Source organism: Pseudophryne corroboree, chromosome 6, assembly GCF_028390025.1.
Source record: "Pseudophryne corroboree isolate aPseCor3 chromosome 6, aPseCor3.hap2, whole genome shotgun sequence".
NCBI classification, from domain to species: domain Eukaryota; kingdom Metazoa; phylum Chordata; class Amphibia; order Anura; family Myobatrachidae; genus Pseudophryne; species Pseudophryne corroboree.
The window spans coordinates 75,572,356-75,594,081 of NC_086449.1; the positions used below are offsets into that span (position 1 = coordinate 75,572,356).

Below are 21,726 nucleotides of genomic sequence, written 5' to 3' on the forward strand. Positions count from 1 at the left end.
AATATAAATTCCCACAATCCACTGCTCCTTGCCAGAGACTGGATTTGTCTAGCCATGGCTGTAATGAGTTCTATGTAGCACATGGTGATTGCTCCATCCTAATCTTTTTAACTTTGCGCAGTGGCATTATCAAAGCCAATGAGGTCCAACCGAGGCGTGATTATTGCTAGTTGAAAACTTTACCCAATTCCCTGCCATGATGACTTGCAATATAGTCAGCATTGGCAATTTTTGTTAGTCTCCCAGGAGACTATTAGTTCTTGTAAATGAGAGAGTTATTGAATCCAGTCTAGTTTAATTCCTACTCCTGTATGTGAAGAGCCACAAAGACTTTGTGTCTTCCAGTTGCTGATTTTGAAGATTGACTTTGAGATTTTTCTCATTATCTTTGCTCTTTATGAAATATTCCAGCCTTTTTTAATGCATTCTCATGCAAATTGGAATTCTCTTGGACAAAATTCCTTACAACTCTTGCTAACAGAGTGTGAGAGATGAAAAAGCACTTGGGAACAGAAAATACAATTTCCCTGAAGGCATCACCCAGGTATGTTTTGCCAGGTCTTGGACTCATTAAAATATAAATTCCCACAATCCACTGCTACTTGCCAGAGACTGCATTTGTCTAGCCATGGCTGTAATGAGTTCTATGTAGCACATGGTGATTGCTCCATCCTAGCCTTTTTAACTTTGCGCAGTGGCATTATCATAGCCAATGAGGTCCAACCGAGGTGTGATTATTGCTAGTTGAAAACTTTACCCAATACCCCGCCATGATGACTTGCAATATAGTCAGCATTGGCAATTTTTGTTAGTCTCCCAGGAGACTATTAGTTCTTGTAAATGAGAGAGTTATTAAATCCAGTCTAGTTTAATTCCTACTCCTGTATGTGAAGAGCCACAAAGACTTTGTGTCTTCCAGTTGCTAATTTTGAAGATTGACTTTGAGATTTTTCTCATTATCTTTGCTCTTTATGAAATATTCCAGCCTTTTTTAATGCATTCTCATGCAAATTGAAATTCTCTTGGACAAAATTCCTTACAACTCTTGCTAACAGAGTGTGAGAGATGAAAAAGCACTTGGGAACAGAAAATACAATTTCCCTGAAGGCATCACCCAGGAATGTTTTGCCAGGTCTTGGACTCATTAAAATATAAATTCCCACAATCCACTGCTCCTTGCCAGAGACTGGATTTGTCTAGCCATGGCTGTAATGAGTTCTATGTAGCACATGGTGATTGCTCCATCCTAGTCTTTTTAACTTTGCGCAGTGGCATTATCATAGCCAATGAGGTCCAACCGAGGCGTGATTATTGCTAGTTGAAAACTTTACCCAATACCCCGCCATGATGACTTGCAATATAATCAGCATTGGCAATTTTTGTTAGTCTCCCAGGAGACTATTAGTTCTTGTAAATGAGAGAGTTATTAAATCCAGTCTAGTTTAATTCCTACTCCTGTATGTGAAGAACCACAAAGACTTTGTGTCTTCCAGTTGCTGATTTTGAAGATTGACTTTGAGATTTTTCTCATTATCTTTGCTCTTTATGAAATATTCCAGCCTTTTTTAATGCATTCTCATGCAAATTGAAATTCTCTTGGACAAAATTCCTTACAACTCTTGCTAACAGAGTGTGAGAGATGAAAAAGCACTTGGGAACAGAAAATACAATTTCCCTGAAGGCATCACCCAGGAATGTTTTGCCAGGTCTTGGACTCATTAAAATATAAATTCCCACAATCCACTGCTCCTTGCCAGAGACTGGATTTGTCTAGCCATGGCTGTAATGAGTTCTATGTAGCACATGGTGATTGCTCCATCCTAGTCTTTTTATCTTTGCGCAGTGGCATTATCATAGCCAATGAGGTCCAACCGAGGCGTGATTATTGCTAGTTGAAAACTTTACCCAATACCCCGCCATGATGACTTGCAATATAGTCAGCATTGGCAATTTTTGTTAGTCTCCCAGGAGACTATTAGTTCTTGTAAATGAGAGAGTTATTAAATCCAGTCTAGTTTAATTCCTACTCCTGTATGTGAAGAGCCACAAAGACTTTGTGTCTTCCAGTTGCTGATTTTGAAGATTGACTTTGAGATTTTTCTCATTATCTTTGCTCTTTATGAAATATTCCAGCCTTTTTTAATGCATTCTCATGCAAATTGAAATTCTCTTGGACAAAATTCCTTACAACTCTTGCTAACAGAGTGTGAGAGATGAAAAAGCACTTGGGAACAGAAAATACAATTTCCCTGAAGGCATCACCCAGGAATGTTTTGCCAGGTCTTGGACTCATTAAAATATAAATTCCCACAATCCACTGCTCCTTGCCAGAGACTGGATTTGTCTAGCCATGGCTGTAATGAGTTCTATGTAGCACATGGTGATTGCTCCATCCTAGTATTTTTAACTTTTCGCAGTGGCTTTATCATAGCCAATGAGGTCCAACCGAGGCGTGATTATTGCTAGTTGAAAACTTTACCCAATACCCCGCCATGATGACTTGCAATATAGTCAGCATTGGCAATTTTTGTTAGTCTCCCAGGAGACTATTAGTTCTTGTAAATGAGAGAGTTATTGAATCCAGTCTAGTTTAATTCCTACTCCTGTATGTGAAGAGCCACAAAGACTTTGTGTCTTCCAGTTGCTGATTTTGAAGATTGACTTTGAGATTTTTCTCATTATCTTTGCTCTTTATGAAATATTCCAGCCTTTTTTAATGCATTCTCATGCAAATTGGAATTCTCTTGGACAAAATTCCTTACAACTCTTGCTAACAGAGTGTGAGAGATGAAAAAGCACTTGGGAACAGAAAATACAATTTCCCTGAAGGCATCACCCAGGAATGTTTTGCCAGGACTTGGACTCATTAAAATATAAATTCCCACAATCCACTGCTCCTTGCCAGAGACTGGATTTGTCTAGCCATGGCTGTAATGAGTTCTATGTAGCACATGGTGATTGCTCCATCCTAGTCTTTTTAACTTTGCGCAGTGGCATTATCATAGCCAATGAGGTCCAACCGAGGCGTGATTATTGCTAGTTGAAAACTTTACCCAATACCCCGCCATGATGACTTGCAATATAGTCAGCATTGGCAATTTTTGTTAGTCTCCCAGGAGACTATTAGTTCTTGTAAATGAGAGAGTTATTGAATCCAGTCTAGTTTAATTCCTACTCCTGTATGTGAAGAGCCACAAAGACTTTGTGTCTTCCAGTTGCTGATTTTGAAGATTGACTTTGAGATTTTTCTCATTATCTTTGCTCTTTATGAAATATTCCAGCCTTTTTTAATGCATTCTCATGCAAATTGGAATTCTCTTGGACAAAATTCCTTACAACTCTTGCTAACAGAGTGTGAGAGATGAAAAAGCACTTGGGAACAGAAAATACAATTTCCCTGAAGGCATCACCCAGGAATGTTTTGCCAGGACTTGGACTCATTAAAATATAAATTCCCACAATCCACTGCTCCTTGCCAGAGACTGGATTTGTCTAGCCATGGCTGTAATGAGTTCTATGTAGCACATGGTGATTGCTCCATCCTAGTCTTTTTAACTTTGCGCAGTGGCATTATCATAGCCAATGAGGTCCAACCGAGGCGTGATTATTGCTAGTTGAAAACTTTACCCAATTCCCCGCCATGATGACTTGCAATATAGTCAGCATTGGCAATTTTTGTTAGTCTCCCAGGAGACTATTAGTTCTTGTAAATGAGAGAGTTATTGAATCCAGTCTAGTTTAATTCCTACTCCTGTATGTGAAGAGTCACAAAGACTTTGTGTCTTCCAGTTGCTGATTTTGAAGATTGACTTTGAGATTTTTTTCATTATCTTTGCTCTTTATGAAATATTCCAGCCTTTTTTTAATGCATTCTCATGCAAATTGGAATTCTCTTGGACAAAATTCCTTACAACTCTTGCTTACAGAGTGTGAGAGATGAAAAAGCACTTGGGAACAGAAAATACAATTTCCCTGAAGGCATCACCCAGGAATGTTTTGCCAGGACTTGGACTCATTAAAATATAAATTCCCACAATCCACTGCTCCTTGCCAGAGACTGGATTTGTCTAGCCATGGCTGTAATGAGTTCTATGTAGCACATGGTGATTGCTCCATCCTAGTCTTTTTAACTTTGCGCAGTGGCATTATCATAGCCAATGAGGTCCAACCGAGGCGTGATTATTGCTAGTTGAAAACTTTACCCAATTCCCCGCCATGATGACTTGCAATATAGTCAGCATTGGCAATTTTTGTTAGTCTCCCAGGAGACTATTAGTTCTTGTAAATGAGAGAGTTATTGAATCCAGTCTAGTTTAATTCCTACTCCTGTATGTGAAGAGTCACAAAGACTTTGTGTCTTCCAGTTGCTGATTTTGAAGATTGACTTTGAGATTTTTTTCATTATCTTTGCTCTTTATGAAATATTCCAGCCTTTTTTAATGCATTCTCATGCAAATTGGAATTCTCTTGGACAAAATTCCTTACAACTCTTGCTAACAGAGTGTGAGAGATGAAAAAGCACTTGGGAACAGAAAATACAATTTCCCTGAAGGCATCACCCAGGAATGTTTTGCCAGGACTTGGACTCATTAAAATATAAATTCCCACAATCCACTGCTCCTTGCCAGAGACTGGATTTGTCTAGCCATGGCTGTAATGAGTTCTATGTAGCACATGGTGATTGCTCCATCCTAGTCTTTTTAACTTTGCGCAGTGGCCTTATCATAGCCAATGAGGTCCAACCGAGGTGTGATTATTGCTAGTTGAAAACTTTACCCAATACCCTGCCATGATGACTTGCAATATAGTCAGCATTGGCAATTTTTGTTAGTCTTCCAGGAGACTATTAGTTCTTGTAAATGAGAGAGTTATTGAATCCAGTCTAGTTTAATTCCTACTCCTGTATGTGAAGAGCCACAAAGACTTTGTGTCTTCCAGTTGCTGATTTTGAAGATTGACTTTGAGATTTTTCTCATTATCTTTGCTCTTTATGAAATATTCCAGCCTTTTTTAATGCATTCTCATGCAAATTGGAATTCTCTTGGACAAAATTCCTTACAACTCTTGCTAACAGAGTGTGAGATGAAAAAGCACTTGGGAACAGAAAATACAATTTCCCTGAAGGCATCACCCAGGAATGTTTTGCCAGGACTTGGACTCATTAAAATATAAATTCCCACAATCCACTGCTCCTTGCCAGAGACTGGATTTGTCTAGCCATGGCTGTAATGAGTTCTATGTAGCACATGGTGATGGCTCCATCCTAGTCTTTTTAACTTTGTGCAGTGGCATTATCAAAGCCAATGAGGTCCAACCGAGGCGTGATTATTGCTAGTTGAAAACTTTACCCAATTCCCCGCCATGATGACTTGCAATATAGTCAGCATTGGCAATTTTTGTTAGTCTCCCAGGAGACTATTAGTTCTTGTAAATGAGAGAGTTATTGAATCCAGTCTAGTTTAATTCCTACTCCTGTATGTGAAGAGCCACAAAGACTTTGTGTCTTCCAGTTGCTGATTTTGAAGATTGACTTTGAGATTTTTTTCATTATCTTTGCTCTTTATGAAATATTCCAGCCTTTTTTAATGCATTCTCATGCAAATTGGAATTCTCTTGGACAAAATTCCTTACAACTCTTGCTAACAGAGTGTGAGAGATGAAAAAGCACTTGGGAACAGAAAATACAATTTCCCTGAAGGCATCACCCAGGAATGTTTTGCCAGGACTTGGACTCATTAAAATATAAATTCCCACAATCCACTGCTCCTTGCCAGAGACTGGATTTGTCTAGCCATGGCTGTAATGAGTTCTATGTAGCACATGGTGATTGCTCCATCCTAGTCTTTTTAACTTTGCGCAGTGGCATTATCAAAGCCAATGAGTTCCAACCGAGGCGTGATTATTGCTAGTTGAAAACTTTACCCAATTCCCTGCCATGATGACTTGCAATATAGTCAGCATTGGCAATTTTTGTTAGTCTCCCAGGAGACTATTAGTTCTTGTAAATGAGAGAGTTATTGAATCCAGTCTAGTTTAATTCCTACTCCTGTATGTGAAGAGCCACAAAGACTTTGTGTCTTCCAGTTGCTGATTTTGAAGATTGACTTTGAGATTTTTCTCATTATCTTTGCTCTTTATGAAATATTCCAGCCTTTTTTAATGCATTCTCATGCAAATTGGAATTCTCTTGGACAAAATTCCTTACAACTCTTGCTAACAGAGTGTGAGAGATGAAAAAGCACTTGGGAACAGAAAATACAATTTCCCTGAAGGCATCACCCAGGTATGTTTTGCCAGGTCTTGGACTCATTAAAATATAAATTCCCACAATCCACTGCTACTTGCCAGAGACTGCATTTGTCTAGCCATGGCTGTAATGAGTTCTATGTAGCACATGGTGATTGCTCCATCCTAGTCTTTTTAACTTTGCGCAGTGGCATTATCATAGCCAATGAGGTCCAACCGAGGCGTGATTATTGCTAGTTGAAAACTTTACCCAATACCCCACCATGATGACTTGCAATATAGTCAGCATTGGCAATTTTTGTTAGTCTCCCAGGAGACTATTAGTTCTTGTAAATGAGAGAGTTATTGTTTCCAGTCTAGTTTAATTCCTACTCCTGTTTGTGAAGAGCTGCAAAGACTTTGTGTCTTCCAGTTGCTGATTTTGAAGATTGACTTTGAGATTTTTCTCATTATCTTTGCTCTTTATGAAATATTCCAGCCTTTTTTAATGCATTCTCATGCAAATTGGAATTCTCTTGGACAAAATTCCTTACAACTCTTGCTAACAGAGTGTGAGAGATGAAAAAGCACTTGGGAACAGAAAATACAATTTCCCTGAAGGCATCGCCCAGGTATGTTTTGCCAGGTCTTGGACTCATTAAAATATAAATTCCCACAATCCACTGCTACTTGCCAGAGACTGCATTTGTCTAGCCATGGCTGTAATGAGTTCTATGTAGCACATGGTGATTGCTCCATCCTAGTCTTTTTAACTTTGCGCAGTGGCATTATCATAGCCAATGAGGTCCAACCGAAGTTTGATTATTGCTAGTTGAAAACTTTACCCAATACCCCGCCATGATGACTTGCAATATAGTCAGCATTGGCAATTTTTGTTAGTCTCCCAGGAGACTATTAGTTCTTGTAAATGAGAGAGTTATTTAATCCAGTCTAGTTTAATTCCTACTCCTGTATGTGAAGAGCCACAAAGACTTTGTGTCTTCCAGTTGCTGATTTTGAAGATTGACTTTGAGATTTTTTTCATTATCTTTGCTCTTTATGAAATATTCCAGCCTTTTTTAATGCATTCTCATGCAAATTGGAATTCTCTTGGACAAAATTCCTTACAACTCTTGCTAACAGAGTGTGAGAGATGAAAAAGCACTTGGGAACAGAAAATACAATTTCCCTGAAGGCATCACCCAGGAATGTTTTGCCAGGACTTGGACTCATTAAAATATAAATTCCCACAATCCACTGCTCCTTGCCAGAGACTGGATTTGTCTAGCCATGGCTGTAATGAGTTCTATGTAGCACATGGTGATTGCTCCATCCTAGTCTTTTTAACTTTGCGCAGTGGCATTATCATAGCCAATGAGGTCCAACCGAGGCGTGATTATTGCTAGTTGAAAACTTTACCCAATACCCCGCCATGATGACTTGCAATATAGTCAGCATTGGCAATTTTTGTTAGTCTCCCAGGAGACTATTAGTTCTTGTAAATGAGAGAGTTATTAAATCCAGTCTAGTTTAATTTCTACTCCTGTATGTGAAGAGCCACAAAGACTTTGTGTCTTCCAGTTGCTGGTTTTGAAGATTGACTTTGAGATTTTTCTCATTATCTTTGCTCTTTATGAAATATTCCAGCCTTTTTTAATGCATTCTCATGCAAATTGAAATTCTCTTGGACAAAATTCCTTACAACTCTTGCTAACAGAGTGTGAGAGATGAAAAAGCACTTGGGAACAGAAAATACAATTTCCCTGAAGGCATCACCCAGGAATGTTTTGCCAGGTCTTGGACTCATTAAAATATAAATTCCCACAATCCACTGCTCCTTGCCAGAGACTGGATTTGTCTAGCCATGGCTGTAATGAGTTCTATGTAGCACATGGTGATTGCTCCATCCTAGTCTTTTTAACTTTGCGCAGTGGCATTATCATAGCCAATGAGGTCCAACCGAGGCGTGATTATTGCTAGTTGAAAACTTTACCCAATACCCCGCCATGATGACTTGCAATATAGTCAGCATTGGCAATTTTTGTTAGTCTCCCAGGAGACTATTAGTTCTTGTAAATGAGAGAGTTATTGAATCCAGTCTAGTTTAATTCCTACTCCTGTATGTGAAGAGCCACAAAGACTTTGTGTCTTCCAGTTGCTGATTTTGAAGATTGACTTTGAGATTTTTCTCATTATCTTTGCTCTTTATGAAATATTCCAGCCTTTTTTAATGCATTCTCATGCAAATTGGAATTCTCTTGGACACAATTCCTTACAACTCTTGCTAACAGAGTGTGAGAGATGAAAAAGCACTTGGGAACAGAAAATACAATTTCCCTGAAGGCATCACCCAGGAATGTTTTGCCAGGACTTGGACTCATTAAAATATAAATTCCCACAATCCACTGCTCCTTGCCAGAGACTGGATTTGTCTAGCCATGGCTGTAATGAGTTCTATGTAGCACATGGTGATTGCTCCATCCTAGTCTTTTTAACTTTGCGCAGTGGCATTATCATAGCCAATGAGGTCCAACCGAGGCGTGATTATTGCTAGTTGAAAACTTTACCCAATACCCTGCCATGATGACTTGCAATATAGTCAGCATTGGTAATTTTTGTTAGTCTCCCAGGAGATTATTAGTTCTTGTAAATGAGAGAGTTATTGAATCCAGTCTAGTTTAATTCCTACTCCTGTATGTGAAGAACCACAAAGACTTTGTGTCTTCCAGTTGCTGATTTTGAAGATTGACTTTGAGATTTTTCTCATTATCTTTGCTCTTTATGAAATATTCCAGCCTTTTTTAATGCATTCTCATGCAAATTGGAATTCTCTTGGACAAAATTCCTTACAACTCTTGCTAACAGAGTGTGAGAGATGAAAAAGCACTTGGGAACAGAAAATACAATTTCCCTGAAGGCATCACCCAGGTATGTTTTGCCAGGTCTTGGACTCATTAAAATATAAATTCCCACAATCCACTGCTACTTGCCAGAGACTGCATTTGTCTAGCCATGGCTGTAATGAGTTCTATGTAGCACATGGTGATTGCTCCATCCTAGTCTTTTAAACTTTGCGCAGTGGCATTATCAAAGCTAATGAGGTCCAACCGAGGCGTGATTATTGCTAGTTGAAAACTTTACCCAATACCCCGCCATGATGACTTGCAATATAGTCAGTATTGGCAATTTTTGTTAGTCTCCCAGGAGACTATTAGCTCTTGTAAATGAGAGAGTTATTGAATCCAGTCTAGTTTAATTCCTACTCCTGTATGTGAAGAGCCACAAAGACTTTGTGTCTTCCAGTTGCTGATTTTGAAGATTGACTTTGAGATTTTTCTCATTATCTTTGCTCTTTATGAAATATTCCAGCCTTTTTTAATGCATTCTCATGCAAATTGAAATTCTCTTGGACAAAATTCCTTACAACTCTTGCTAACAGAGTGTGAGAGATGAAAAAGCACTTGGGAACAGAAAATACAATTTCCCTGAAGGCATCACCCAGGAATGTTTTGCCAGGTCTTGGACTCATTAAAATATAAATTCCCACAATCCACTGCTCCTTGCCAGAGACTGGATTTGTCTAGCCATGGCTGTAATGAGTTCTATGTAGCACATGGTGATTGCTCCATCCTAGTCTTTTTAACTTTGCGCAGTGGCATTATCATAGCCAATGAGGTCCAACCGAGGCGTGATTATTGCTAGTTGAAAACTTTACCCAATACCCCGCCATGATGACTTGCAATATAGTCAGCATTGGCAATTTTTGTTAGTCTCCCAGGAGACTATTAGTTCTTGTAAATGAGAGAGTTATTGAATCCAGTCTAGTTTAATTCCTACTCCTGTATGTGAAGAGCCACAAAGACTTTGTGTCTTCCAGTTGCTGATTTTGAAGATTGACTTTGAGATTTTTCTCATTATCTTTGCTCTTTATGAAATATTCCAGTCTTTTTTAATGCATTCTCATGCAAATTGGAATTCTCTTGGACAAAATTCCTTACAACTCTTGCTAACAGAGTGTGAGAGATGAAAAAGCACTTGGGAACAGAAAATACAATTTCCCTGAAGGCATCACCCAGGAATGTTTTGCCAGGTCTTGGACTCATTAAAATATAAATTCCCACAATCCACTGCTCCTTGCCAGAGACTGGATTTGTCTAGCCATGGCTGTAATGAGTTCTATGTAGCACATGGTGATTGCTCCATCCTAGTATTTTTAACTTTGCGCAGTGGCATTAACATAGCCAATGAGGTCCAACCGAGGCGTGATTATTGCTAGTTGAAAACTTTACCCAATACCCCGCCATGATGACATGCAATATAGTCAGCATTGGCAATTTTTGTTAGTCTCCCAGGAGACTATTAGTTCTTGTAAATGAGAGAGTTATTGAATCCAGTCTAGTTTAATTCCTACTCCTGTATGTGAAGAGCCACAAAGACTTTGTGTCTTCCAGTTGCTGATTTTGAAGATTGACTTTGAGATTTTTCTCATTATCTTTGCTCTTTATGAAATATTCCAGCCTTTTTTAATGCATTCTCATGCAAATTGGAATTCTCTTGGACAAAATTCCTTACAACTCTTGCTAACAGAGTGTGAGAGATGAAAAAGCACTTGGGAACAGAAAATACAATTTCCCTGAAGGCATCACCCAGGAATGTTTTGCCAGGACTTGGACTCATTAAAATATAAATTCCCACAATCCACTGCTCCTTGCCAGAGACTGGATTTGTCTAGCCATGGCTGTAATGAGTTCTATGTAGCACATGGTGATTGCTCCATCCTAGTCTTTTTAACTTTGCGCAGTGGCATTATCATAACCAATGAGGTCCAACCGAGGCGTGATTATTGCTAGTTGAAAACTTTACCCAATACCCCGCCATGATGACTTGCAATATAGTCAGCATTTGCAATTTTTGTTAGTCTCCCAGGAGACTATTAGTTCTTGTAAATGAGAGAGTTATTGAATCCAGTCTAGTTTAATTCCTACTCCTGTATGTGAAGAGCCACAAAGACTTTGTGTCTTCCAGTTGCTGATTTTGAAGATTGACTTTGAGATTTTTCTCATTATCTTTGCTCTTTATGAAATATTCCAGCCTTTTTTAATGCATTCTCATGCAAATTGGAATTCTCTTGGACAAAATTCCTTACAACTCTTGCTAACAGAGTGTGAGAGATGAAAAAGCACTTGGGAACAGAAAATACAATTTCCCTGAAGGCATCACCCAGGAATGTTTTGCCAGGACTTGGACTCATTAAAATATAAATTCCCACAATCCACTGCACAATCCAGAGACTGGATTTGTCTAGCCATGGCTGTAATGAGTTCTATGTAGCACATGGTGATTGCTCCATCCTAGTCTTTTTAACTTTGCGCAGTGGCATTATCATAGCCAATGAGGTCCAACCGAGGCGTGATTATTGCTAGTTGAAAACTTTACCCAATACCCCGCCATGATGACTTGCAATATAGTCAGCATTGGCAATTTTTGTTAGTCTCCCAGGAGACTATTAGTTCTTGTAAATGAGCGAGTTATTGAATCCAGTCTAGTTTAATTCCTACTCCTGTATGTGAAGAGCCACAAAGACTTTGTGTCTTCCAGTTGCTGATTTTGAAGATTGACTTTGAGATTTTTCTCATTATCTTTGCTCTTTATGAAATATTCCAGCCTTTTTTAATGCATTCTCATGCAAATTGGAATTCTCTTGGACAAAATTCCTTACAACTCTTGCTAACAGAGTGTGAGAGATGAAAAAGCACTTGGGAACAGAAAATACAATTTCCCTGAAGGCATCACCCAGGAATGTTTTGCCAGGACTTGGACTCATTAAAATATAAATTCCCACAATCCACTGCTCCTTGCCAGAGACTGGATTTGTCTAGCCATGGCTGTAATGAGTTCTATGTAGCACATGGTGATTGCTCCATCCTAGTCTTTTTAACTTTGCGCAGTGGCATTATCATAGCCAATGAGGTCCAACCGAGGCGTGATTATTGCTAGTTGAAAACTTTACCCAATACCCCGCCATGATGACTTGCAATATAGTCAGCATTGGCAATTTTTGTTAGTCTCCCAGGAGACTATTAGTTCTTGTAAATGAGAGAGTTATTAAATCCAGTCTAGTTTAATTCCTACTCCTGTATGTGAAGAGCCACAAAGACTTTGTGTCTTCCAGTTGCTGATTTTGAAGATTGACTTTGAGATTTTTCTCATTATCTTTGCTCTTTATGAAATATTCCAGCCTTTTTTAATGCATTCTCATGCAAATTGAAATTCACTTGGACAAAATTCCTTACAAATCTTGCTAACAGAGTGTGAGAGATGAAAAAGCACTTGGGAACAGAAAATACAATTTCCCTGAAGGCATCACCCAGGAATGTTTTGCCAGGTCTTGGACTCATTAAAATATAAATTCCCACAATCCACTGCTCCTTGCCAGAGACTGGATTTGTCTAGCCATGGCTGTAATGAGTTCTATGTAGCACATGGTGATTTCTCCATCCTAGTCTTTTTAACTTTGCGCAGTGGCATTATCATAGCCAATGAGGTCCAACTGAGGTGTGATTATTGCTAGTTGAAAACTTTACCCAATACCCCGCCATGATGACTTGCAATATAGTCAGCATTGGCAATTTTTGTTAGTCTCCCAGGAGACTATTAGTTCTTGTAAATGAGAGAGTTATTGAATCCAGTCTAGTTTAATTCCTACTCCTGTATGTGAAGAGCCACAAAGACTTTGTGTCTTCCAGTTGCTGATTTTGAAGATTGACTTTGAGATTTTTCTCATTATCTTAGCTCTTTATGAAATATTCCAGCCTTTTTTAATGCATTCTCATGCAAATTGGAATTCTCTTGGACAAAATTCCTTACAACTCTTGCTAACAGAGTGTGAGAGATGAAAAAGCACTTGGGAACAGAAAATACAATTTCCCTGAAGGCATCACCCAGGAATGTTTTGCCAGGACTTGGACTCATTAAAATATAAATTCCCACAATCCACTGCTCCTTGCCAGAGACTGGATTTGTCTAGCCATGGCTGTAATGAGTTCTATGTAGCACATGGTGATTGCTCCATCCTAGTCTTTTTAACTTTGCGCAGTGGCATTATCATAGCCAATGAGGTCCAACCGAGGCGTGATTATTGCTAGTTGAAAACTTTACCCAATACCCCGCCATGATGACTTGCAATATAGTCAGCATTGGCAATTTTTGTTAGTCTCCCAGGAGACTATTAGTTCTTGTAAATGAGAGAGTTATTAAATCCAGTCTAGTTTAATTCCTACTCCTGTATGTGAAGAGCCACAAAGACTTTGTGTCTTCCAGTTGCTGATTTTGAAGATTGACTTTGAGATTTTTCTCATTATCTTTGCTCTTTATGAAATATTCCAGCCTTTTTTAATGCATTCTCATGCAAATTGAAATTCACTTGGACAAAATTCCTTACAACTCTTGCTAACAGAGTGTGAGAGATGAAAAAGCACTTGGGAACAGAAAATACAATTTCCCTGAAGGCATCACCCAGGAATGTTTTGCCAGGTCTTGGACTCATTAAAATATAAATTCCCACAATCCACTGCTCCTTGCCAGAGACTGGATTTGTCTAGCCATGGCTGTAATGAGTTCTATGTAGCACATGGTGATTTCTCCATCCTAGTCTTTTTAACTTTGCGCAGTGGCATTATCATAGCCAATGAGGTCCAACTGAGGTGTGATTATTGCTAGTTGAAAACTTTACCCAATACCCCGCCATGATGACATGCAATATAGTCAGCATTGGCAATTTTTGTTAGTCTCCCAGGAGACTATTAGTTCTTGTAAATGAGAGAGTTATTGAATCCAGTCTAGTTTAATTCCTACTCCTGTATGTGAAGAGCCACAAAGACTTTGTGTCTTCCAGTTGCTGATTTTGAAGATTGACTTTGAGATTTTTCTCATTATCTTTGCTCTTTATGAAATATTCCAGCCTTTTTTAATGCATTCTCATGCAAATTGGAATTCTCTTGGACAAAATTCCTTACAACTCTTGCTAACAGAGTGTGAGAGATGAAAAAGCACTTGGGAACAGAAAATACAATTTCCCTGAAGGCATCACCCAGGAATGTTTTGCCAGGACTTGGACTCATTAAAATATAAATTCCCACAATCCACTGCTCCTTGCCAGAGACTGGATTTGTCTAGCCATGGCTGTAATGAGTTCTATGTAGCACATGGTGATTGCTCCATCCTAGTCTTTTTAACTTTGCGCAGTGGCATTATCATAGCCAATGAGGTCCAACTGAGGCGTGATTATTGCTAGTTGAAAACTTTACCCAATACCCCGCCATGATGACTTGCAATATAGTCAGCATTTGCAATTTTTGTTAGTCTCCCAGGAGACTATTAGTTCTTGTAAATGAGAGAGTTATTGAATCCAGTCTAGTTTAATTCCTACTCCTGTATGTGAAGAGCCACAAAGACTTTGTGTCTTCCAGTTGCTGATTTTGAAGATTGACTTTGAGATTTTTCTCATTATCTTTGCTCTTTATGAAATATTCCAGCCTTTTTTAATGCATTCTCATGCAAATTGGAATTCTCTTGGACAAAATTCCTTACAACTCTTGCTAACAGAGTGTGAGAGATGAAAAAGCACTTGGGAACAGAAAATACAATTTCCCTGAAGGCATCACCCAGGAATGTTTTGCCAGGACTTGGACTCATTAAAATATAAATTCCCACAATCCACTGCACAATCCAGAGACTGGATTTGTCTAGCCATGGCTGTAATGAGTTCTATGTAGCACATGGTGATTGCTCCATCCTAGTCTTTTTAACTTTGCGCAGTGGCATTATCATAGCCAATGAGGTCCAACCGAGGCGTGATTATTGCTAGTTGAAAACTTTACCCAATACCCCGCCATGATGACTTGCAATATAGTCAGCATTGGCAATTTTTGTTAGTCTCCCAGGAGACTATTAGTTCTTGTAAATGAGCGAGTTATTGAATCCAGTCTAGTTTAATTCCTACTCCTGTATGTGAAGAGCCACAAAGACTTTGTGTCTTCCAGTTGCTGATTTTGAAGATTGACTTTGAGATTTTTCTCATTATCTTTGCTCTTTATGAAATATTCCAGCCTTTTTTAATGCATTCTCATGCAAATTGGAATTCTCTTGGACAAAATTCCTTACAACTCTTGCTAACAGAGTGTGAGAGATGAAAAAGCACTTGGGAACAGAAAATACAATTTCCCTGAAGGCATCACCCAGGAATGTTTTGCCAGGACTTGGACTCATTAAAATATAAATTCCCACAATCCACTGCTCCTTGCCAGAGACTGGATTTGTCTAGCCATGGCTGTAATGAGTTCTATGTAGCACATGGTGATTGCTCCATCCTAGTCTTTTTAACTTTGCGCAGTGGCATTATCATAGCCAATGAGGTCCAACCGAGGCGTGATTATTGCTAGTTGAAAACTTTACCCAATACCCCGCCATGATGACTTGCAATATAGTCAGCATTGGCAATTTTTGTTAGTCTCCCAGGAGACTATTAGTTCTTGTAAATGAGAGAGTTATTAAATCCAGTCTAGTTTAATTCCTACTCCTGTATGTGAAGAGCCACAAAGACTTTGTGTCTTCCAGTTGCTGATTTTGAAGATTGACTTTGAGATTTTTCTCATTATCTTTGCTCTTTATGAAATATTCCAGCCTTTTTTAATGCATTCTCATGCAAATTGAAATTCACTTGGACAAAATTCCTTACAAATCTTGCTAACAGAGTGTGAGAGATGAAAAAGCACTTGGGAACAGAAAATACAATTTCCCTGAAGGCATCACCCAGGAATGTTTTGCCAGGTCTTGGACTCATTAAAATATAAATTCCCACAATCCACTGCTCCTTGCCAGAGACTGGATTTGTCTAGCCATGGCTGTAATGAGTTCTATGTAGCACATGGTGATTGCTCCATCCTAGTATTTTTAACTTTGCGCAGTGGCATTAACATAGCCAATGAGGTCCAACCGAGGCGTGATTATTGCTAGTTGAAAACTTTACCCAATACCCCGCCATGATGACATGCAATATAGTCAGCATTGGCAATTTTTGTTAGTCTCCCAGGAGACTATTAGTTCTTGTAAATGAGAGAGTTATTGAATCCAGTCTAGTTTAATTCCTACTCCTGTATGTGAAGAGCCACAAAGACTTTGTGTCTTCCAGTTGCTGATTTTGAAGATTGACTTTGAGATTTTTCTCATTATCTTTGCTCTTTATGAAATATTCCAGCCTTTTTTAATGCATTCTCATGCAAATTGGAATTCTCTTGGACAAAATTCCTTACAACTCTTGCTAACAGAGTGTGAGAGATGAAAAAGCACTTGGGAACAGAAAATACAATTTCCCTGAAGGCATCACCCAGGAATGTTTTGCCAGGACTTGGACTCATTAAAATATAAATTCCCACAATCCACTGCTCCTTGCCAGAGACTGGATTTGTCTAGCCATGGCTGTAATGAGTTCTATGTAGCACATGGTGATTGCTCCATCCTAGTCTTTTTAACTTTGCGCAGTGGCATTATCATAGCCAATGAGGTCCAACCGAGGCGTGATTATTGCTAGTTGAAAACTTTACCCAATACCCCGCCATGATGACTTGCAATATAGTCAGCATTTGCAATTTTTGTTAGTCTCCCAGGAGACTATTAGTTCTTGTAAATGAGAGAGTTATTGAATCCAGTCTAGTTTAATTCCTACTCCTGTATGTGAAGAGCCACAAAGACTTTGTGTCTTCCAGTTGCTGATTTTGAAGATTGACTTTGAGATTTTTCTCATTATCTTTGCTCTTTATGAAATATTCCAGCCTTTTTTAATGCATTCTCATGCAAATTGGAATTCTCTTGGACAAAATTCCTTACAACTCTTGCTAACAGAGTGTGAGAGATGAAAAAGCACTTGGGAACAGAAAATACAATTTCCCTGAAGGCATCACCCAGGAATGTTTTGCCAGGACTTGGACTCATTAAAATATAAATTCCCACAATCCACTGCACAATCCAGAGACTGGATTTGTCTAGCCATGGCTGTAATGAGTTCTATGTAGCACATGGTGATTGCTCCATCCTAGTCTTTTTAACTTTGCGCAGTGGCATTATCATAGCCAATGAGGTCCAACCGAGGCGTGATTATTGCTAGTTGAAAACTTTACCCAATACCCCGCCATGATGACTTGCAATATAGTCAGCATTGGCAATTTTTGTTAGTCTCCCAGGAGACTATTAGTTCTTGTAAATGAGCGAGTTATTGAATCCAGTCTAGTTTAATTCCTACTCCTGTATGTGAAGAGCCACAAAGACTTTGTGTCTTCCAGTTGCTGATTTTGAAGATTGACTTTGAGATTTTTCTCATTATCTTTGCTCTTTATGAAATATTCCAGCCTTTTTTAATGCATTCTCATGCAAATTGGAATTCTCTTGGACAAAATTCCTTACAACTCTTGCTAACAGAGTGTGAGAGATGAAAAAGCACTTGGGAACAGAAAATACAATTTCCCTGAAGGCATCACCCAGGAATGTTTTGCCAGGACTTGGACTCATTAAAATATAAATTCCCACAATCCACTGCTCCTTGCCAGAGACTGGATTTGTCTAGCCATGGCTGTAATGAGTTCTATGTAGCACATGGTGATTGCTCCATCCTAGTCTTTTTAACTTTGCGCAGTGGCATTATCATAGCCAATGAGGTCCAACCGAGGCGTGATTATTGCTAGTTGAAAACTTTACCCAATACCCCGCCATGATGACTTGCAATATAGTCAGCATTGGCAATTTTTGTTAGTCTCCCAGGAGACTATTAGTTCTTGTAAATGAGAGAGTTATTAAATCCAGTCTAGTTTAATTCCTACTCCTGTATGTGAAGAGCCACAAAGACTTTGTGTCTTCCAGTTGCTGATTTTGAAGATTGACTTTGAGATTTTTCTCATTATCTTTGCTCTTTATGAAATATTCCAGCCTTTTTTAATGCATTCTCATGCAAATTGAAATTCACTTGGACAAAATTCCTTACAAATCTTGCTAACAGAGTGTGAGAGATGAAAAAGCACTTGGGAACAGAAAATACAATTTCCCTGAAGGCATCACCCAGGAATGTTTTGCCAGGTCTTGGACTCATTAAAATATAAATTCCCACAATCCACTGCTCCTTGCCAGAGACTGGATTTGTCTAGCCATGGCTGTAATGAGTTCTATGTAGCACATGGTGATTGCTCCATCCTAGTATTTTTAACTTTGCGCAGTGGCATTAACATAGCCAATGAGGTCCAACCAAGGCGTGATTATTGCTAGTTGAAAACTTTACCCAATACCCCGCCATGATGACATGCAATATAGTCAGCATTTGCAATTTTTGTTAGTCTCCCAGGAGACTATTAGTTCTTGTAAATGAGAGAGTTATTGAATCCAGTCTAGTTTAATTCCTACTCCTGTATGTGAAGAGCCACAAAGACTTTGTGTCTTCCAGTTGCTGATTTTGAAGATTGACTTTGAGATTTTTCTCATTATCTTTGCTCTTTATGAAATATTCCAGCCTTTTTTAATGCATTCTCATGCAAATTGGAATTCTCTTGGACAAAATTCCTTACAACTCTTGCTAACAGAGTGTGAGAGATGAAAAAGCACTTGGGAACAGAAAATACAATTTCCCTGAAGGCATCACCCAGGAATGTTTTGCCAGGACTTGGACTCATTAAAATATAAATTCCCACAATCCACTGCACAATCCAGAGACTGGATTTGTCTAGCCATGGCTGTAATGAGTTCTATGTAGCACATGGTGATTGCTCCATCCTAGTCTTTTTAACTTTGCGCAGTGGCATTATCATAGCCAATGAGGTCCAACCGAGGCGTGATTATTGCTAGTTGAAAACTTTACCCAATACCCCGCCATGATGACTTGCAATATAGTCAGCATTGGCAATTTTTGTTAGTCTCCCAGGAGACTATTAGTTCTTGTAAATGAGCGAGTTATTGAATCCAGTCTAGTTTAATTCCTACTCCTGTATGTGAAGAGCCACAAAGACTTTGTGTCTTCCAGTTGCTGATTTTGAAGATTGACTTTGAGATTTTTCTCATTATCTTTGCTCTTTATGAAATATTCCAGCCTTTTTTAATGCATTCTCATGCAAATTGGAATTCTCTTGGACAAAATTCCTTACAACTCTTGCTAACAGAGTGTGAGAGATGAAAAAGCACTTGGGAACAGAAAATACAATTTCCCTGAAGGCATCACCCAGGAATGTTTTGCCAGGACTTGGACTCATTAAAATATAAATTCCCACAATCCACTGCTCCTTGCCAGAGACTGGATTTGTCTAGCCATGGCTGTAATGAGTTCTATGTAGCACATGGTGATTGCTCCATCCTAGTCTTTTTAACTTTGCGCAGTGGCATTATCATAGCCAATGAGGTCCAACCGAGGCGTGATTATTGCTAGTTGAAAACTTTACCCAATACCCCGCCATGATGACTTGCAATATAGTCAGCATTGGCAATTTTTGTTAGTCTCCCAGGAGACTATTAGTTCTTGTAAATGAGAGAGTTATTAAATCCAGTCTAGTTTAATTCCTACTCCTGTATGTGAAGAGCCACAAAGACTTTGTGTCTTCCAGTTGCTGATTTTGAAGATTGACTTTGAGATTTTTCTCATTATCTTTGCTCTTTATGAAATATTCCAGCCTTTTTTAATGCATTCTCATGCAAATTGAAATTCACTTGGACAAAATTCCTTACAAATCTTGCTAACAGAGTGTGAGAGATGAAAAAGCACTTGGGAACAGAAAATACAATTTCCCTGAAGGCATCACCCAGGAATGTTTTGCCAGGTCTTGGACTCATTAAAATATAAATTCCCACAATCCACTGCTCCTTGCCAGAGACTGGATTTGTCTAGCCATGGCTGTAATGAGTTCTATGTAGCACATGGTGATTGCTCCATCCTAGTATTTTTAACTTTGCGCAGTGGCATTAACATAGCCAATGAGGTCCAACCGAGGCGTGATTATTGCTAGTTGAAAACTTTACCCAATACCCCGCCATGATGACATGCAATATAGTCAGCATTGGCAATTTTTGTTAGTCTCCCAGGAGACTATTAGTTCTTGTAAATGAGAGAGTTATTGAATCCAGTCTAGTTTAATTCCTACTCCTGTATGTGAAGAGCCACAAAGACTTTGTGTCTTCCAGTTGCTGATTTTGAAGATTGACTTTGAGATTTTTCTCATTATCTTTGCTCTTTATGAAATATTCCAGCCTTTTTTAATGCATTCTCATGCAAATTGGAATTCTCTTGGACAAAATTCCTTACAACTCTTGCTAACAGAGTGTGAGAGATGAAAAAGCACTTGGGAACAGAAAATACAATTTCCCTGAAGGCATCACCCAGGAATGTTTTGCCAGGACTTGGACTCATTAAAATATAAATTCCCACAATCCACTGCTCCTTGCCAGAGACTGGATTTGTCTAGCCATGGCTGTAATGAGTTCTATGTAGCACATGGTGATTGCTCCATCCTAGTCTTTTTAACTTTGCGCAGTGGCATTATCATAGCCAATGAGGTCCAACCGAGGCGTGATTATTGCTAGTTGAAAACTTTACCCAATACCCCGCCATGATGACTTGCAATATAGTCAGCATTTGCAATTTTTGTTAGTCTCCCAGGAGACTATTAGTTCTTGTAAATGAGAGAGTTATTGAATCCAGTCTAGTTTAATTCCTACTCCTGTATGTGAAGAGCCACAAAGACTTTGTGTCTTCCAGTTGCTGATTTTGAAGATTGACTTTGAGATTTTTCTCATTATCTTTGCTCTTTATGAAATATTCCAGCCTTTTTTAATGCATTCTCATGCAAATTGGAATTCTCTTGGACAAAATTCCTTACAACTCTTGCTAACAGAGTGTGAGAGATGAAAAAGCACTTGGGAACAGAAAATACAATTTCCCTGAAGGCATCACCCAGGAATGTTTTGCCAGGACTTGGACTCATTAAAATATAAATTCCCACAATCCACTGCACAATCCAGAGACTGGATTTGTCTAGCCATGGCTGTAATGAGTTCTATGTAGCACATGGTGATTGCTCCATCCTAGTCTTTTTAACTTTGCGCAGTGGCATTATCATAGCCAATGAGGTCCAACCGAGGCGTGATTATTGCTAGTTGAAAACTTTACCCAATACCCCGCCATGATGACTTGCAATATAGTCAGCATTGGCAATTTTTGTTAGTCTCCCAGGAGACTATTAGTTCTTGTAAATGAGCGAGTTATTGAATCCAGTCTAGTTTAATTCCTACTCCTGTATGTGAAGAGCCACAAAGACTTTGTGTCTTCCAGTTGCTGATTTTGAAGATTGACTTTGAGATTTTTCTCATTATCTTTGCTCTTTATGAAATATTCCAGCCTTTTTTAATGCATTCTCATGCAAATTGGAATTCTCTTGGACAAAATTCCTTACAACTCTTGCTAACAGAGTGTGAGAGATG

The 21,726-nt window shown here is 38.8% G+C and overlaps 38 non-coding genes across 38 annotated transcripts; all 38 read left to right on the plus strand.

The window, feature by feature from the left end:
- The first annotated feature begins 109 nt into the window (after positions 1-109).
- Positions 110-250, plus strand: LOC134938546 (U4 spliceosomal RNA). The gene has a single exon (XR_010181083.1). It is a non-coding gene; the product is annotated as a U4 spliceosomal RNA (small nuclear RNA).
- Positions 251-683: 433 nt separating this feature from the next.
- LOC134938383 (U4 spliceosomal RNA) lies at positions 684-824 on the plus strand. Its single transcript, XR_010180946.1, has one exon. It is a non-coding gene; the product is annotated as a U4 spliceosomal RNA (small nuclear RNA).
- A 433-nt stretch (positions 825-1,257) lies between these two features.
- Positions 1,258-1,398, plus strand: LOC134938483 (U4 spliceosomal RNA). The gene has a single exon (XR_010181030.1). It is a non-coding gene; the product is annotated as a U4 spliceosomal RNA (small nuclear RNA).
- A 433-nt stretch (positions 1,399-1,831) lies between these two features.
- LOC134938237 (U4 spliceosomal RNA) lies at positions 1,832-1,972 on the plus strand. The gene has a single exon (XR_010180825.1). It is a non-coding gene; the product is annotated as a U4 spliceosomal RNA (small nuclear RNA).
- Positions 1,973-2,405: 433 nt separating this feature from the next.
- On the plus strand, positions 2,406-2,546 carry LOC134938480 (U4 spliceosomal RNA). Its single transcript, XR_010181028.1, has one exon. It is a non-coding gene; the product is annotated as a U4 spliceosomal RNA (small nuclear RNA).
- Positions 2,547-2,979: 433 nt separating this feature from the next.
- Positions 2,980-3,120, plus strand: LOC134938332 (U4 spliceosomal RNA). The gene has a single exon (XR_010180902.1). It is a non-coding gene; the product is annotated as a U4 spliceosomal RNA (small nuclear RNA).
- Positions 3,121-3,553: 433 nt separating this feature from the next.
- On the plus strand, positions 3,554-3,694 carry LOC134938358 (U4 spliceosomal RNA). Its single transcript, XR_010180926.1, has one exon. It is a non-coding gene; the product is annotated as a U4 spliceosomal RNA (small nuclear RNA).
- A 434-nt stretch (positions 3,695-4,128) lies between these two features.
- Positions 4,129-4,269, plus strand: LOC134938359 (U4 spliceosomal RNA). Its single transcript, XR_010180927.1, has one exon. It is a non-coding gene; the product is annotated as a U4 spliceosomal RNA (small nuclear RNA).
- A 433-nt stretch (positions 4,270-4,702) lies between these two features.
- LOC134938568 (U4 spliceosomal RNA) lies at positions 4,703-4,843 on the plus strand. Its single transcript, XR_010181101.1, has one exon. It is a non-coding gene; the product is annotated as a U4 spliceosomal RNA (small nuclear RNA).
- Positions 4,844-5,274: 431 nt separating this feature from the next.
- On the plus strand, positions 5,275-5,415 carry LOC134938445 (U4 spliceosomal RNA). The gene has a single exon (XR_010180997.1). It is a non-coding gene; the product is annotated as a U4 spliceosomal RNA (small nuclear RNA).
- A 433-nt stretch (positions 5,416-5,848) lies between these two features.
- Positions 5,849-5,989, plus strand: LOC134938620 (U4 spliceosomal RNA). The gene has a single exon (XR_010181145.1). It is a non-coding gene; the product is annotated as a U4 spliceosomal RNA (small nuclear RNA).
- Positions 5,990-6,422: 433 nt separating this feature from the next.
- On the plus strand, positions 6,423-6,563 carry LOC134938464 (U4 spliceosomal RNA). Its single transcript, XR_010181013.1, has one exon. It is a non-coding gene; the product is annotated as a U4 spliceosomal RNA (small nuclear RNA).
- Positions 6,564-6,996: 433 nt separating this feature from the next.
- Positions 6,997-7,137, plus strand: LOC134938591 (U4 spliceosomal RNA). Its single transcript, XR_010181120.1, has one exon. It is a non-coding gene; the product is annotated as a U4 spliceosomal RNA (small nuclear RNA).
- Positions 7,138-7,570: 433 nt separating this feature from the next.
- On the plus strand, positions 7,571-7,711 carry LOC134938333 (U4 spliceosomal RNA). Its single transcript, XR_010180903.1, has one exon. It is a non-coding gene; the product is annotated as a U4 spliceosomal RNA (small nuclear RNA).
- A 433-nt stretch (positions 7,712-8,144) lies between these two features.
- On the plus strand, positions 8,145-8,285 carry LOC134938334 (U4 spliceosomal RNA). The gene has a single exon (XR_010180904.1). It is a non-coding gene; the product is annotated as a U4 spliceosomal RNA (small nuclear RNA).
- Positions 8,286-8,718: 433 nt separating this feature from the next.
- On the plus strand, positions 8,719-8,859 carry LOC134938491 (U4 spliceosomal RNA). Its single transcript, XR_010181037.1, has one exon. It is a non-coding gene; the product is annotated as a U4 spliceosomal RNA (small nuclear RNA).
- Positions 8,860-9,292: 433 nt separating this feature from the next.
- Positions 9,293-9,433, plus strand: LOC134938566 (U4 spliceosomal RNA). Its single transcript, XR_010181099.1, has one exon. It is a non-coding gene; the product is annotated as a U4 spliceosomal RNA (small nuclear RNA).
- A 433-nt stretch (positions 9,434-9,866) lies between these two features.
- Positions 9,867-10,007, plus strand: LOC134938335 (U4 spliceosomal RNA). The gene has a single exon (XR_010180905.1). It is a non-coding gene; the product is annotated as a U4 spliceosomal RNA (small nuclear RNA).
- Positions 10,008-10,440: 433 nt separating this feature from the next.
- LOC134938514 (U4 spliceosomal RNA) lies at positions 10,441-10,581 on the plus strand. The gene has a single exon (XR_010181055.1). It is a non-coding gene; the product is annotated as a U4 spliceosomal RNA (small nuclear RNA).
- Positions 10,582-11,014: 433 nt separating this feature from the next.
- Positions 11,015-11,155, plus strand: LOC134938577 (U4 spliceosomal RNA). Its single transcript, XR_010181108.1, has one exon. It is a non-coding gene; the product is annotated as a U4 spliceosomal RNA (small nuclear RNA).
- Positions 11,156-11,587: 432 nt separating this feature from the next.
- LOC134938336 (U4 spliceosomal RNA) lies at positions 11,588-11,728 on the plus strand. Its single transcript, XR_010180906.1, has one exon. It is a non-coding gene; the product is annotated as a U4 spliceosomal RNA (small nuclear RNA).
- Positions 11,729-12,161: 433 nt separating this feature from the next.
- Positions 12,162-12,302, plus strand: LOC134938339 (U4 spliceosomal RNA). Its single transcript, XR_010180907.1, has one exon. It is a non-coding gene; the product is annotated as a U4 spliceosomal RNA (small nuclear RNA).
- Positions 12,303-12,735: 433 nt separating this feature from the next.
- Positions 12,736-12,876, plus strand: LOC134938496 (U4 spliceosomal RNA). The gene has a single exon (XR_010181041.1). It is a non-coding gene; the product is annotated as a U4 spliceosomal RNA (small nuclear RNA).
- Positions 12,877-13,309: 433 nt separating this feature from the next.
- On the plus strand, positions 13,310-13,450 carry LOC134938340 (U4 spliceosomal RNA). The gene has a single exon (XR_010180908.1). It is a non-coding gene; the product is annotated as a U4 spliceosomal RNA (small nuclear RNA).
- Positions 13,451-13,883: 433 nt separating this feature from the next.
- Positions 13,884-14,024, plus strand: LOC134938555 (U4 spliceosomal RNA). Its single transcript, XR_010181090.1, has one exon. It is a non-coding gene; the product is annotated as a U4 spliceosomal RNA (small nuclear RNA).
- A 433-nt stretch (positions 14,025-14,457) lies between these two features.
- Positions 14,458-14,598, plus strand: LOC134938565 (U4 spliceosomal RNA). Its single transcript, XR_010181098.1, has one exon. It is a non-coding gene; the product is annotated as a U4 spliceosomal RNA (small nuclear RNA).
- A 432-nt stretch (positions 14,599-15,030) lies between these two features.
- On the plus strand, positions 15,031-15,171 carry LOC134938341 (U4 spliceosomal RNA). Its single transcript, XR_010180909.1, has one exon. It is a non-coding gene; the product is annotated as a U4 spliceosomal RNA (small nuclear RNA).
- A 433-nt stretch (positions 15,172-15,604) lies between these two features.
- Positions 15,605-15,745, plus strand: LOC134938342 (U4 spliceosomal RNA). Its single transcript, XR_010180910.1, has one exon. It is a non-coding gene; the product is annotated as a U4 spliceosomal RNA (small nuclear RNA).
- A 433-nt stretch (positions 15,746-16,178) lies between these two features.
- LOC134938515 (U4 spliceosomal RNA) lies at positions 16,179-16,319 on the plus strand. The gene has a single exon (XR_010181056.1). It is a non-coding gene; the product is annotated as a U4 spliceosomal RNA (small nuclear RNA).
- A 433-nt stretch (positions 16,320-16,752) lies between these two features.
- LOC134938494 (U4 spliceosomal RNA) lies at positions 16,753-16,893 on the plus strand. Its single transcript, XR_010181039.1, has one exon. It is a non-coding gene; the product is annotated as a U4 spliceosomal RNA (small nuclear RNA).
- Positions 16,894-17,325: 432 nt separating this feature from the next.
- LOC134938343 (U4 spliceosomal RNA) lies at positions 17,326-17,466 on the plus strand. The gene has a single exon (XR_010180912.1). It is a non-coding gene; the product is annotated as a U4 spliceosomal RNA (small nuclear RNA).
- A 433-nt stretch (positions 17,467-17,899) lies between these two features.
- Positions 17,900-18,040, plus strand: LOC134938344 (U4 spliceosomal RNA). Its single transcript, XR_010180913.1, has one exon. It is a non-coding gene; the product is annotated as a U4 spliceosomal RNA (small nuclear RNA).
- Positions 18,041-18,473: 433 nt separating this feature from the next.
- LOC134938623 (U4 spliceosomal RNA) lies at positions 18,474-18,614 on the plus strand. Its single transcript, XR_010181147.1, has one exon. It is a non-coding gene; the product is annotated as a U4 spliceosomal RNA (small nuclear RNA).
- Positions 18,615-19,046: 432 nt separating this feature from the next.
- LOC134938345 (U4 spliceosomal RNA) lies at positions 19,047-19,187 on the plus strand. Its single transcript, XR_010180914.1, has one exon. It is a non-coding gene; the product is annotated as a U4 spliceosomal RNA (small nuclear RNA).
- A 433-nt stretch (positions 19,188-19,620) lies between these two features.
- On the plus strand, positions 19,621-19,761 carry LOC134938346 (U4 spliceosomal RNA). Its single transcript, XR_010180915.1, has one exon. It is a non-coding gene; the product is annotated as a U4 spliceosomal RNA (small nuclear RNA).
- A 433-nt stretch (positions 19,762-20,194) lies between these two features.
- On the plus strand, positions 20,195-20,335 carry LOC134938517 (U4 spliceosomal RNA). The gene has a single exon (XR_010181057.1). It is a non-coding gene; the product is annotated as a U4 spliceosomal RNA (small nuclear RNA).
- Positions 20,336-20,768: 433 nt separating this feature from the next.
- Positions 20,769-20,909, plus strand: LOC134938495 (U4 spliceosomal RNA). The gene has a single exon (XR_010181040.1). It is a non-coding gene; the product is annotated as a U4 spliceosomal RNA (small nuclear RNA).
- A 432-nt stretch (positions 20,910-21,341) lies between these two features.
- LOC134938347 (U4 spliceosomal RNA) lies at positions 21,342-21,482 on the plus strand. The gene has a single exon (XR_010180916.1). It is a non-coding gene; the product is annotated as a U4 spliceosomal RNA (small nuclear RNA).
- Positions 21,483-21,726: the final 244 nt, after the last annotated feature.